Source organism: Acomys russatus, chromosome 12, assembly GCF_903995435.1.
Source record: "Acomys russatus chromosome 12, mAcoRus1.1, whole genome shotgun sequence".
Taxonomy (NCBI): domain Eukaryota; kingdom Metazoa; phylum Chordata; class Mammalia; order Rodentia; family Muridae; genus Acomys; species Acomys russatus.
The window spans coordinates 28,214,681-28,229,295 of NC_067148.1; the positions used below are offsets into that span (position 1 = coordinate 28,214,681).

Consider the following 14,615-nt stretch of genomic DNA (forward strand, 5'->3'; position numbering starts at 1 on the left):
AATACCCTGCAAAGGAATGTTCTTTGTGTTCTCTCTAATGTCCACGAATCAGTGGCATTTTGTGTTTGTGCAGTGAGTCCCAGAGCTAGAGGTGAAGGAGAGGAAAGGACTGGGGCATAGGTTCTGAGAAGATGACAAGTCCTATGCAGGGGCCCTGGGCTCTGGGGTAATTGGCAAATTTATCTAATGATGATTTGTGCTACCTCAGCTCTAGGCCACCAGAGCCTTGCCCAGGGTCCAGCAGAGGCTCTGGTGGGCACAGGGAAGTCTTCCAAGATGATTAAAAAAATCTGACAAGAAGGATGAGGAGTCTGTTGTGGTTCCAGTTCTTTCCAGGATTTGGAGAAGAGTTCTGTCCCGCAGGAGGTGCACATATTCAATGAAACCCCCATCAATCCAAGAAGATGCTTACCATTTGACAAAGATTCTTTACTTAATCAGGGTGAACACTCTGGAACTGTGGAAGCTATATAAGCCTTCTTTGTCCTGGCTCGGTTGTTTCCGTCTGATGATCAGACACTGAGGAGAATGTGCTACCTTACCATCAAGGAACCAGCTACCATCTCTGAGGATGTTATCTTTGTCACAAGCAGTCTGACCAAGGACATGACTGGAAAGGAAGATATTTGCCGAGGCCCAGCCACCAGGGCTTTCTGCAGAATCACAGATGGAACAATGTTGCAAGCCTTCAAAAGATACATGAAGCCAGCCATTGTGGATCAAGTCTCCAGCTGACCCAGTACAGCACTAGTATCCATCCTCCTCAAACATGATGAAGATAAGATGATGTGGCCAAACAGTGGATAAATGAAGCCCAAGAAGCTGCACCAAGTGACGATGTTATGGTGCAGTACCATGCATTGGGAGTGCTTTATCACCTTAGGAAGAATGATCAGCTCGCTGTCTCCAAGATGCTAAATACATTTACCCAATATGGTCTCAAATCACAGTTGCATATTGGTACTGATGCAAATTGCTAGCCGCTTACTAAAAGAAAGCGAAGGTGGTCATGAAAGTCCACCCTTTGATTTTACTAAGAGCTGCTTGCGAAATAAACACAGCCTGATTATTTATGAAGCTGCTTCCGCCGTAAGAGTTGGCACCCGCCGTCTCAGTTCTTCAACTTGGTGGTAGCTCTCCTAAACCAGCCTTGAGATATGCAGCTGTGAGGACCTTGAACAAAATGGCAGTGAAGCACCCCTCTGCTGTTGCTGCCTGCAACCTGGACTTAGAAAACTTAATCATGGACTAAAACAGAAGCATCGCTACCTTGGCCATTACTACATTGCTCAAAACAGGAAGTGAGAGCACTGCGGACAGGTTTATGAAGCCGACTTTCTTTTGTGTCTGAAGTCTCAGATGAACTCAAGGTGGTGGTTGTACAGGCAATCAGTGCTCTCTGTCGGAAGTACCGCGGAAACATAGCATTATGATGACCTTTCTTTCCGATGTGCTTTGAGATGATGTAGGGGGCAAACTACTTTTTAAACATAGGAAGCTGTTCTCTTTCATTCCCTTGATTAATGTTATATATCACAAGGGTTTTTTTTTTGCTGTTGTTTTTAACTCACTTCTTCATGGTTTGTAGTTTTATTTTTTTTCTTCTTTGAACATTTCATATATATTGACTGTATCTTAATCATGTCTGCCCCTTGCCTCCCCTGCCTACGCTTCAACTCAACCCAGGACCTCCCATTAGTATTTTAAGGTTATCTCTTTATCATTCATATACCTCTTTCTCATATTTGTATGCCACACAAATGCCATACATAATGTCAATTGCTGTATTATTATGGCCATTTTCTAATTTGAAGAAAAAAAACTTTGTTGTTACTGTTATAGTAAATAAAGGAAGTTAGTTGAAAATTAAAAAAAAAAAGTTTATGAATCAGAACCGAGTCCTTTAAGGTTGAGGCAGACCTAGAGTGTTGCTCAAATGATCTTGAGCTGGCTCCCTAGGCCTGGACAGGAATTTTTCTCTAGTTTCCTATCAACAAGGTACTCCACTTTCCTGCCACATTCACTATGGGGCCATAGGAGTGGCCAAAGGAGTTTTGTTTACAAAAATGTCAATCAAATTTGGCTCTCTGGGTTATGAGTTGTCCATATTCATACACTTGAGACTCCAAGGGTTCACTGAAGCCTGAATATGGGGAAACAAGGCATGTCCATTAGTGGTTCTAAGGCAGGGCCCTGAAAGCCTCCTGGGAGCCTATCTCTTAAGGGAAGGGCGGCTCCCCGCTGACCTCCTTGTAGTATTGCTTGAGGGGTGCTACAAAGCCCTGCCTACCTGACAGGGTATGCTCTGAGCAATCCTGTTGAGAATGAATCGCAAACCTCTCCTGCTGCTGTAGCCATGAAGCAGCAGGAGAAATCCAGTTACAATTTTAATGAAAAGTTCTTCCATCTGCCCATGGTCCTGTAAGAAAAACATGCCACGTGTGGCCACCTTCAGTGTGAAACAGGCCCTTGGTTCCCACACAAGGCAATCATTGCTCCGAGTAGAATGCCAGAATGTTCTCTCCTTGGAAAGTTTCAGGGGAGCTCATATCCTGCCTGTTTGCTTTTAATAAAGAAATGTTAAATATATTTAAATAACCTTTCTTTAACAGGCCTGGAATGTGGGTTCTTGGGACTTTTGCTTCTTTAAACATCCTGAGGACTATAAACCTCCCCTGACTGGACTGGTTGCCATGTCAGGGGTGTACCCATGTTGCTTGAATTTTGGGGTTCTCTCTGGTTTATGGGGCCACAGCTGAGCCAGGAAGAAAATTCCAGGCCTCCCTCACTGCTTCTTTATTTTTATTCATTATCTGCACTTCCTGTAGCTTGAGCAGCAGACACTGCTTGCTTTCTTTTATGCTAATTTTTTTTTTTTACCTGAAGAGACAGACTCAAAGGCCTTACTTCCCAGATGGCCACCATCCAGATAGGACTCTGGTCCTCACTGTCCTCAACCTTTAAGACTCCGCTCATAGGCTTCAGAGAGGAAAGGCTATTGAACTTGGAATTGGATAGCTGGGTTGCAAATTTGAATCTCTTCATTTGCAGGCAATGCCAGAAACGTTAATTAAAAAATAGTCTTTGGGAGAAAAGCTAGGTGTCCTTTTATTCCTCCAGAAATGGAGGACACAGGTCGATGTGCATGTTCTGACAGCATGAGAGGTGTGAGAAAAGCAGGATGGAGCACCCAGGTAGCCCAGTAAGCGATGCCCTTGTTACTGAAGCCCTTCAAGACCTGAGCTGTTCAAGGTTTATCTCCCCAGCAAGTTGTGAAAGCCAAATGAGTAAGTGTTCCGTGTTCTGCAGACAGGAGCACTCATTAAGGAGTGGAGAGCTCAGATGAAAGTGTCTCCAGCTCTTTCTTGGGGTTATATATGTGTCTGGTAAGCCATCCCTGTTTACATTCAGAATATCCGCTGTGATGGAATATCTCCCAACTAAGTACTAACCAGGGCCGACCCTGCTTAGCTGCCAAGAATAGACAGGATTGGGAGTGTTCAGGGCGGTATGGCCATAGAGCAGTAATGGAATATCTAATAGCTGATTGCTTGTTTACTCATCATCTCACCCACAAATCCCATTAGAAATAAGTGCAGAAACACAGTAAAGTCAAAGTGCTTTCTTTCCCTTAGCAGTTGTTCTGATGATTTGAATATAGGATCCTCTGGAGTGTGGCAAAGATAGTGCATGAAACCGTGACTTTGATCCATTGGATGGTCTTTCATATTTGGGAAGAGGGCAATGGGATCTCTCCTCTAACAATGGAGACCATTGTACACCAACAGAATTATTGGGGCAGGCGCTAAAATCGGAGCAATGTGAGTACAAACCATAACACAGAGAAATGAAAATTTTCCATCCCTACAAACTCCTCGAACCACTGATTGGAGTTACAGACACTGCTGTTCACTCAGCAGAAATGTATTAAGACCATATGCAAAGACAAATAAATATTCTAGCCCAAGCGAGATGTGAAAACAAGAAGCAAGGAGCAAGTCAGTGGGGTCCTCTGTGGACTGCTGGGTTTCCACCCATACTAAAGAACACTCAGAACCCAGGGGGCCCAGGGCCTGTTCACTGTTTCATTTGCTCATCTATTTGACAAATATTTATTGAGCACATGCCGTGTGCTGGGAATTCACAAGGAAGGAGAGCTGGCAGCATCCCAGCCTTCAAGTATGCTGGTGGGCGCACGTGGGGGAGGGGCGGGGTACCAACACTAATAGCATCAGCTGGAAGGTTCTCTAACCCAGTAGAGTTGTGGGGATGTCACAGAGAGGGGGCTGATGCTGAGGGAGGGACTGCCACAAAGGGAACCAGAGGGCCTGCTCTCCGGGTGCCAGCTCCTTCTCTGCCACCTTTGCCCCACTCTTTCATCTTCAGGGACCTTTCTTGGACAATCCAGGCTAATCTTTACATCTCGAGAGCCTTAACTTAATCATAGCCACAAAAATCCCCTTTGGTGTCTGAGGCAACAGAGTCACAGGCTTCAGAGACTGCTGTATGGCCCTCTCCAGGGAAGTTGGTCAATCTCCAGCTCACAATCCCAGGGCACTTGGATTCAACTCTGAAGGAGAATCAAAGAGGGAGTGACATTTGAAAAGCCCTTTTTTTTTTTCTTTTCTTCAAGTAACTAGAGATCATATCTTATCTATAGACAGACCAAGTTAAAGAAAGTGGGTGGGAGGCTGGCTGGCCAGAAGGCAGGAGGGAGGCTAAGAGAAACAGGAGACAGAGCCCAGAACTTAAGGCTGGACTGAAATGTTTATGTTCTATAAGGCTGCCCCACTCTTAGGGCAAATAAAATGCTGGATAATTCAAGCAGTTTGGGGATTGATTTGAAAGCACATGGTTTCTGGCTCTGTGCCTGTCTGCCTAGACCAGGCTTGCCTGTGGCAACTCCAGGCTGTTATTACTCTAAATGCAAGGCCCCTGCCTTAGGAAGGAGTCAGAATCCCTACTTCTTTTTACAATCCCAGCATGCAATGCTTCTTTGCTGTCCTACCCACTCCCTCACACACATCTCTGGCCCAAACCATCTAAATTGGTTTGGCCACATTTTGTGTTTCTCTCGTAAGAATTTTTCTAGTTCTGATTTTACCAGTTTGTTTTGTCGCAATATTTATTTTATCCCCTTCTCATCCTCCTTGGCTGTAAACTACCACTAATACCTCATCTGGCTGGTATAGGATATTTACTAGAAAACTCAAGGGGCCTATAGAACAACTCAAGGGACAGTAAAGATTTGACCACATACTTCCTGTTGCCCATTGGGCTGGGTAGAGAGTCGCTCTTGGCGGTGACTCACAAGAGCTGTTCCCAAGCCTTTCCCATGAGGCCACCTTTCCTCCATTTTATCATCCACAGGAAACTCAAGCCCTCTCCAGTTCCACTCAAGAGTACCTTCCAGAGGGGTCAGCGCTGGGTGAGGCTGGAGGAGAGGCAGACGATTTGCTGACCAGGCTGGGTCTCTTCCAGAAGTCGGTCTAAAGGAGACAAGGACGTTGCATTAGAGGAACAGCCAGAGGCTCCGTGAGCACAAAGTTTCCCATAAGGCATTTTGGGAACAGGTCTGATCTTTTTGCCCCTAAAAGCCACCTTTGTCTTCTCTCTCTCTCTGTCTCTCTCTCTGTCTCTGTCTCTCTGCTCTCTCTCTCTCTCTCTCTCTCTCTCTCTCTCTCTCTCTCTCTCTCTCTCTCTCTCTCTCTCTCTCGGGGGCTTCCCGATGCTATTTTTGGTTCATTTATGCTTTGGGAGGCTGGAAAAATTAGGACTTTGTTGCAGATTAATGACTCTTAGAGGCTGGGAAGGGAAGCCAGGTTTGACTAGAGCATGTGGTCTTCATGTACTGAAATACAACAATGAATCCCAGTAGTCAGTACACTTAGTGCGGGTTAATCACAAGCAATATTTTCAGAGTGTGAAATGAGACAGGCCCCAAGATCCTCTGGGAGTTTCTGATCTGTGGAGTCTGAGCTTGGGCCTCTGCGGAAGTTGAGGTTTCGTCTCTTGGTTATTCTTGCAGATGGCATGGTGGCTGGGTGGGTCCGCCATTCTCCTTAGCTATAAGAGACAGGCAATGACAGTTTCACTTCACAAGAGAGCACTTAAGGACTAAGGTAATAACCAGAAAGCACTCCAAAGAGGACTGGCATTCAGCAAGCCTTTATTAAATATTCACTGAAAGTTGCTTTTGATGATGACGAATTTCTCAATTTAATCGCCTTCCATTCTAGTCCAGTTGTGTTAAAAGAGTCAGTAGCCTTATAAAATGTCTGTTTTCTTTTTCCAACTTTCCTCTATGAGTAAAGTCCTATCAGTTTATCTTGTCGTTTGCTCAACTATGCTACAATGAACATTTTCTCAAGGTTAGCTTTTTTGAAGCTTCTTATGTCAGGCCAGGTCTGTGTCACTCACCGTCTCTGACCGGCTGGCTGCTGTGGGGTTATTGTATGTAAGTCATGACGCCCTAGGGAAGTTGGAGAGAGTTAAAATTGTTATAGTATTGAGTTCTTTAGGGCCTTCCACATTTCTCCTAAATACTCCTCTCAGGATATGAACGCATAAAACGTGGGGAGAAACTCCACCTAAAATCACAAGGTCACACGTTGCCCCTCACCTCACTTGACAGACAGCGAGGGTTAGCCGCAGACTGTGGCCTTGCCCCACATAACCGAGCTGATTAGAGACAGACAGTATCTCAGATTTCCTGAAGGGCTCTTCACAACCTTTGTGCTCTTTCATGCCTTGCCCCCAAGTCCCCTTTCCCATCTCCCCCAGGGAGTCTAAATCGTCATTTACAAGACTCATACCAGGAAGAAAGAAAAGGAGGACCGAGAAGATTCTCATTGCTCAGCGCAGCCCCTGACGACAGAGGCCCCAGCTTCCCCTCTTCACAGCCCGTAAACTGCTGTGTGAAATTTTAAAAGCGTGAATTTACAGAGCCCAGGAGGAGCCAAGAGGCAGACTCATCTCCACTAGCGTCTCAGCATACCGATGAAGCAGGAAGAGGCGGCCTTGCCAATTTCTGACCAATAAAATATCTCCTGTGCCTTTCCAGGTCCTTCTCTTTCCCACACAACAAGAAATGGAGACACAATGAGGGGGTTAGGTTAGCAAGAAACAACAAAGGAAAATACCCAGCATGCCTTGAGCTTTGTGGGAGCACAGCTGGGTCACTGTATCCTTGTCTTCTGGGACTGTTATTCCTCTATGGATCCCTTGATCATCCCGCCTGCTTCAGTATCTCCTGAATTTCCGTTTCAGGGAAGCCCGGGTTGATTACTAAGTGAAGATCGTGGTCTAAATGGTTCTAGCTTCCAAAATGGTCCTTAGAAATCTGAGTGCCTGGGAGAGTCCTGAAGAGGGGAAAAGACAGGCGGAGGATTTTACTGGCATGTCTGAGCTGTGTGGCTTTGAGACTCTGACAGGCTGGCTTAGCCTCTCCAGGCCTCAGCTTTCCTATCCCTAAAAGGAAGAGAATTGGTCTGGTAGGGATCTTGAGATCTCTTAGTCTGATATTTGCTAGTTCCTAAGCAAGTCAGGGTCCCGGCGGGTGGGGGTGAGACTGTCAGGGCAAATACTATTGAGAACTAGAGACAGGAGCTGCTGACCTTTTTAGTGACTGAGGCTGTGGGGACCCTATGCAGGCCATCTGTTTATCTAGCTGTGGTCAAGATCAAGTTAACTGATTTTCATATGGTTGCCATGGGGAGGGAGGGAGAGGAAGGAGGAAGAAAAAGAGGAGAGGAGGGGGGGAGAGAGAGAGAGAGAGAGAGAGAGAGAGAGAGAGAGAGAGAGAGAGAGAGAGAGAGAGAGAGAGAGAGAGAGAGAGAGAACACAGCTCTAAACAAGATGTGGCCGTCAATATTCCTCCCACAGAGCTCAGGGTCAGGGATAAAAGGAACAGAGGACACCAGGAGAACAAGTCCCTCTAAAACAACTGAACAAAGCTCATAAGAGACTGAAAAGGGTTGATAATGATGAAATATGATAGATATTGATTTACATTCAGAATTTTAGGTGCACCAAGATAGGAAAGATGTTTTCTTCAAGGCTGCCAAATACAAATAGCCAAAACACTATGAATGTAACATTTATATAATTCCTGGTTGTTTTGTGGTTCTTCTTGCTATAGGTAGTTTATTGTATATATGTATAATAATATAAATATATATGTAAAAATAAAAATAAGGGCTGGAGAGATGGCTCAGCGGTTAAGAGCACTGTCTGCTCTTCCAGAGGTCCTGAGTTCAATTCCCAGCAACCACATGGTGGCTCATGACCATCTATAATGAGATCTGGTGCCCTCTTCTGGTGTACAGGCATACATGTGGGCAGAACACTGTATATGTAATAAATAAAGAAATCTCTTGTAAAAAAAGAAATAAAGGTTGGGAGAGAGAGAGAGAGAGAGAGAGAGAGAGAGAGAGAGAGAGAGAGAGAGAGAGAGGGCTTGAACAGCATGCACAAGGTTTATACAGGTCTACACCAGGTTCTCTGCATATATTCTATAGCTTTCTTATGGGACTTCTGAGTACGCAGATAAATGAGTCTTTGATTCTGTGCACTCTCTTGGGGATCTTTTACTTTTTTTGTTGGATGTCTTGCCCAACTTTGATATGATGGCATTTTATCTTGTAATTTATTTTGTTGTGTTAAAAAGAGCTCTGCATTAATTCAGATGAAAATAATAATAATAATAATAATAATAATAATAATAATAATAATAATAATAGAATTTTATCTTTTGAAGTTCTAGAGGCTGGGAAGTCCTAGATCAAAGGGTCAGCATGGTTGTCTGGTGAGGCTTTCTTTTTCCATGATGTTGCTTTAATCCTGCATACTCCAGAGGGGACAAACACTGTGTTCTTGAAAGGCAGGAGGCCTAGTAGGAGAACCACTGAATGAAGCTTCTTTTACAAATGTGCTATAAAAAGAAGAAAAAGAAAAAGAAAAAAACGAAAAGAAAAAGAAAATAAATGTCTTCCTGCTTGAATGATAAGTTACTATAGACGTAGTTTTCACAATAGCCTGGGCTGGACAAAGTTAGATATGGCACTTGTTAGAGCCACTGGAGGGAAGGCTTTCTCTCAGATGCAAATAAAGACTGGAGCAAATAGCTTACGGTTAAGGCTCATCCAGCCAAGATTTAAATGTAGGGTAGGGTAGGGTAGGCTAAGGTAGGATAGGCTAGGGTTGATAGGGTAGGGTAGAGTAGGATGTGATAGGATAGGGTAGGGTAGGATGGGGTAGGGTAGGGTAGGATAGGGTAAGGTAAAGTAGGGTAGGGTAGGATAGGGTAGGGTAGGGTAAGTAGTGTAGAGTAGAATAGGGTGGGGTGGGGTAGGGTAGGATAGGATAGAGTAGAGTAGGGTAGGGCAGGGTAGGGTAGAGTAGGGTGGGGTAGGGTAGGGTTATGGTAGGGTATGGTAGGGTAGGGTAGCATCGGGTAGGGTCGGGGAGGGTGAGGTAGGGTAGAGCTGTCTCCAGATGAACTCACTGGAGACAGGGAAGATCATGACAGCCTCTAGACATCCACAGCCTCCAGGCTCCTGGGACAGAGAGAGGAGACTTGAGTTAGAAGAGTGGTGAATTCTTCTGTTAAACCGGACATTTTTCTGGTGTCCAGAAAGCAGATATAGTTTATCCCAGGTCGTGCAACTTGTTGGTAGGACTTCCTAGCCAGTGGCTATTGGGTGTGCCGTGCTCTGGCCCAGAGGCTGGGGTTTTCAGGCTCCCGACAATCTGCCTGCTTCTTTTCCTGATGGGGCATGACAACCTGATTCGTGTCTTTTTCACAGCATCAGCAAAGCTGTACAGTCCTTCCTCGCCAAGCCTTGCTTCCCTTTCCTATGGTAAGGTATGGGGAAACAAAAGCACAGATGATAAATGTTTTCAAGTTGAAACCCAGATTAATGGTCACGGGTTTTATAGGAGAGCTTTATAACTATCCTATAAATACTCCCAAAACCATCTGAGATGCTTCATCCAGGTCTGTTTTGTCAACAAGAAAATCTAAGGGGTAGGGCTTGCCAGGAAGTTGGGGGTCTTAGGGCCAGGGAGATAGATTCCAAGGGGATGTGTGAATCTGAGCCTTGGAAAAAACCATTCAGAATGAATAAACCATTGCATTGTCAGGCAAGGGAAAGATGATCTATAAATAATATTTATTTGCTTCTTGATGCAGCCCTGAGATCTGTGGCTATATGCTTTCTTTCTAAGTTTCTCTCATGGTAATATATTATTTATCCACCACACATGGCTTACAATCTATATTCCTGGGACTGTGGGGATAGGTCTGTGAAGGGGAGGTGGTACCTATTGGGTTGCTTAGCCAGGGCTGGACCAGGTCAGCTGTGATTTTTTGAGGGTTCAGGCCAAGTTCCTACAGCTGGCAGGAAACAGTCACATCCTCCAGGTCTACCAGCCAGATGCACGCTCCTCTGAAAGTCACTGAGCTGCAGATAAATACAGAGCCTGTAATAACTTTCTCATTTGCTCTCGTTTATTACACGTTCCGCACTTGAAATCCCTGTGTTCCACTCCTGAGTGTCCTGGAACTTTCAGAACAAACATTGAAGTTGTCAGCATTGGGGGAGGTGTGGGTGGTGGTGGTGGTGGTGCTAATTACCGTCCTGTATCCACTCTTTCCATCCTTTCTGAGTGACTCACATGCACTGGACGATTAATCTCAATCAGGACAGCGTGACAGCAGAAGACATCTACCGCGAGGCACTTTGATGCCAAAAGCTGGTGAGGCAACCAGTTCCTTCCTCTGGGCTGTAGTGCGTGGGGCGGGGGGGGGGGGCAGGGGGGAAGAGTTGGTTGTTTTAAAAATAGCATTTTGCAAAAAACGAAAGCTGCCAGCATCTGCGGGGTTGGACAGCAGGGCAGAGGTTGTGTAACGCCTGTGCTACCCACTGAGTGTGAGCAGGCACTTTTAATAGTGTTGGCTGGAAGGTGATGCAAGCCACTAAGCTCCAAAGATCAGCCCCACCTTCTCCCGAGGACATGGAGGGTAAATAATTCCTCATGTTTGCATTGGTGATTTTTCTCACATGTGTCCTTAGCAATTATCCTCCTATCCCGACAGGTGCATTTGCTCATCTTTCATCCTCTCCCATCTTTGCTTTTGTTTTCCTCTGTCTGAATAACACTTTCCAACAAGCCCCAGGCTACACCCGGTACTCTTAAAAAAAAAAAAAAAAAAGGCTACTCATGTCCTCACTGCAGATGGGCTCTATACGTTCTGGGATGACCAGAAGGATCACCTTGTCATGTTAGGAATGTGGCCTCATCTTTTTATGTGAAAGTCATTGATGGGGTCCTCATTAGCAGGTGGTATAGGATTATTTGCTCGAGGTCTGAGAGCTCAAGAGATCCTGTCCAAAGTACACAGTCCTACTTCCAAAATGCAGGTCTGACAAAGAACTTAGTATCTCATTTGCCTGACTGAGTCAGTATTGTTCCAGGCCCTTCCACGAATACCTTTGTTAAAAACTGGCCTCATGCAGACTGACTGATGCCCACTACTGTGGTCATGCCCCCGTTAGTCTGGAAACTCGCACAAGTTTTTATGGGATACCAAGATTCTAGCCCTAATGCCATATGGTACAAGAATAGCTATTAAAGGTGATAAGGTGATGGTTAAAGTACTTCCCGGTCATTCAAGTGAATTTCCTCCTTGAAGACTTGCTGAGATCATCTGGCTCCTAATTCCTACCCTTCCAATGAAGGTGCAAATACTAGCTTGCTCTTTGGTCCCATTTGAATTCTCCTCTGCACATATTGTCCTTGGGGGCCATCAGCTTCTTTACAGCCAAGGAAGTCACTCCATTTCTTTTCCTTATTCTCTGCTCGCCAGTGCCCAGGTGCCTTCTTTCCCAGTTCAAGAGGCTGACCTAATTGTGTTCTGCATGTGCACACTATTATACATGGACAAAGAAGAAACTGTCCCTGGCTGAACTGTTCTCCACTGTATCCACCAGCCCTGGAGTGAATTGCAAAGTCATTATCTCGAGGAACAGAAATGACAACACAAGAGCAAGCTCCCTCCCATCCATCTACCCTGTGTGTGCCAGGTTAGGGTCACCGAGTTCTTATTCTTAAGTGTGCTGTCCTTCATTCTCCCCCCCTTGGCATTTACTGGGCACCTACACTAAGGCAGGTGCTCATCTGAAATACTCAAGTATAGAGATGGAAATAGAGAATCGATGCATAACAATGAGGTAGCCTAATCAGGGGAAGTAAGAGGCACATAGAAACGACTGTGATAAAAAGTGGTATTGAGTGTCTTAGGAAGTAGTGCCAGGTGCAAAAACCACCGTGCTGCCTTCTTATGGAGGGGGTGAAAAGTCAGGAGAGGGTGGATGTGGAGAAAAAGGTCCAAGGATGGAAAGGAGAAGAAAGGTCAGGTGGTTACTGAGCTGGACATCATCTGAGAGATCTCTGAACACAGTCTCTACCCCCTCCGCCCTGTGTGTGTGTGTGTGTGTGTGTGTGTGTGTGTGTGTGTGTGCTGAGCACTGTGCATATTTCATTGGGTCTAATATTGTGTGAAGACAAAGGACAATGTGTTCAGAGCGTGGGCAGAAAGTAAGGACCAGACATGCTCCTGTGAAATGGGCTATGGCAGAACAGGAGCAGCTAGGGGGCAAAGGGGCCCCGGGAGCATCTGAGGCTAAGGGAACTGAAGTGATAGACAACGCGAATGCGATCTTGTAAGAATAAGCAGAGTGCAAAAAATAATTGCTTTACAGGGTTCTGAAAAGAGACTTTGTTCTTTTAAGTGGAGCTGGGACAGGAAGCTGAGGGAGCAATTGTGGAGATGATGGAGGGAGAAGATGCAGAATTGGGAGGCAGGAACCTGAACTGGATAGGGAGAGCCTCCATGGGAAGAAGGTGGCCCCGTGATTGCAGGGATACACGGCAGTAGCGAGGGTGAGAAGAGAAGAACTCAGGCTCCATCAGACCAGAGGACATAGAAGTGTAAAGATACTCAAGGACAAGACTGCAAAGGGAGATGGGACCAGTGGGAGACCCCGGTGAGGTTTTGATTAGTGTTTCCAGACAATGAGAGATTGTCTGTGCTGTTGCGATAAAAGTTCTCATCAAAGAATTGTAGTCTCCTTTGTCCATGCAGTCTGTTCTGTACAGTCAGGAAATTGTACACAGAATAGCATTTGGGATAAGGAAATTATTATGAAATGGAATTTTGGGATTCTAGAGACCTGTATTAGCTGTGCGTCTCATTGCCGTGAAAGAATATCTGACCAAAGCAACCTAAGGAAGGAAAGACTTATTTTGCCTCACAATTTACAGGCACATTCCGTCCTGGTGAGAAAGCAGAGTTGTTCTGGCAGGGGGCTGAGGCAGCTGGTCACATAGCACCTGCAAGTAGAAAGTACAGAGAAATGGGTGCTTGTGTTTGCCTTGTTTTCTTGTTTCATTTAGTCCAGGACCCTAGTTTATGGAATGATGCCACATTCAGTTAAGATGGGTCCTCGGGCCTCAGATAATCACTCACAGATCTGCTCAGAGGCTAGCATGCTCTAGATAACCCTAGATCCCTTCAAGTTGGCACTATGAGGCATCACAGGATCTATGGACTGAATTGTAAGGCTCCGAGTCTTCTCCTTCCTGCTCTTTAGATGGACAGGTTGATGCTTGCAGAGCACAGCTGCTACTAAGCCTGCTTTTAGTGGTTCCTGTATTTGCAGGGTCTAGGGAATGGATCTGAGACGAGCGAAGACTGTGACAGGCGCTAGGAGCACGTGTCCAGGAACCTGCCCCCTCTGCCTCTGCACTCTCTACACATTGCTCTGGCTTCTGACAGGTGGCTCTTCAGTGGCAGCAAGGGTCATCTGAGGCTCTGGTCTTCTACCCAAGCAGCTCGCTTAGCAATTTCCAAAATGGGTGACACGTAGGGAATAGAATGCTCCATTTAAAAAGCAAGTAAAAAAAAAAGTGGGATTTTGGAAAGATTTGAGTAACCAAACAGTTGTCTACTTGTAGACTCAAATATATTGGCGCTACTGAAATTGGAGTTCGGTCCTAACTAAATTACCTCTTAGGATTGGTCGTAGAGGACACATGGGTGGGAGGCAGCCATTGCTACTTGTTTTTCTGTTTGTTTGTTTTTTAAGTCCCAATGACGATATAGCTTAGACCAAGACCTGAGCTCATAGGAATATGTCTTTTCAAAAACAGAGTTCCCAGCTCTATGCTACATGCATGGTGGGCTTTCAGCCTGGCTTGGCCCTTCTCCTGCTAGAGAACCCGACAGAGAGGTTTCCCTCTGTGTATTCCAACATGCCCAGGGTGGGTCTAGAATTCTTGTGAAGTGTTTTACCTTTAGAGATTGGGTTGTGGCATGGGATCTTCATTGTCTGGGTGCCAGAAAGGAGCTCAAGTCTCTGTCTGGAAGGAGAAGAATTTAAAAACCGAAAACCTCCTGGGATTGAAAGAGATGGCTCAGTATGGGAGGCCTTGCTTTCTTCGTTTCTCTTCTCTACTTGAATTAACCTGAAGTCAAAACCAGGTCTCAGGGTAGAACTGGTTGCCACATCATTTAGACATGTTTGCATAACATTCCGAAAATAATTCAATAA

At 45.4% G+C, this 14,615-nt stretch overlaps 1 pseudogene; it reads left to right on the forward strand.

Annotated features, from left to right (window-relative positions):
- Positions 1 to 286: 286 nt before the first annotated feature.
- Positions 287 to 14,615, forward strand: part of LOC127196713 (coatomer subunit gamma-2-like) — a 48,376-nt pseudogene continuing 34,047 nt past the window's right edge.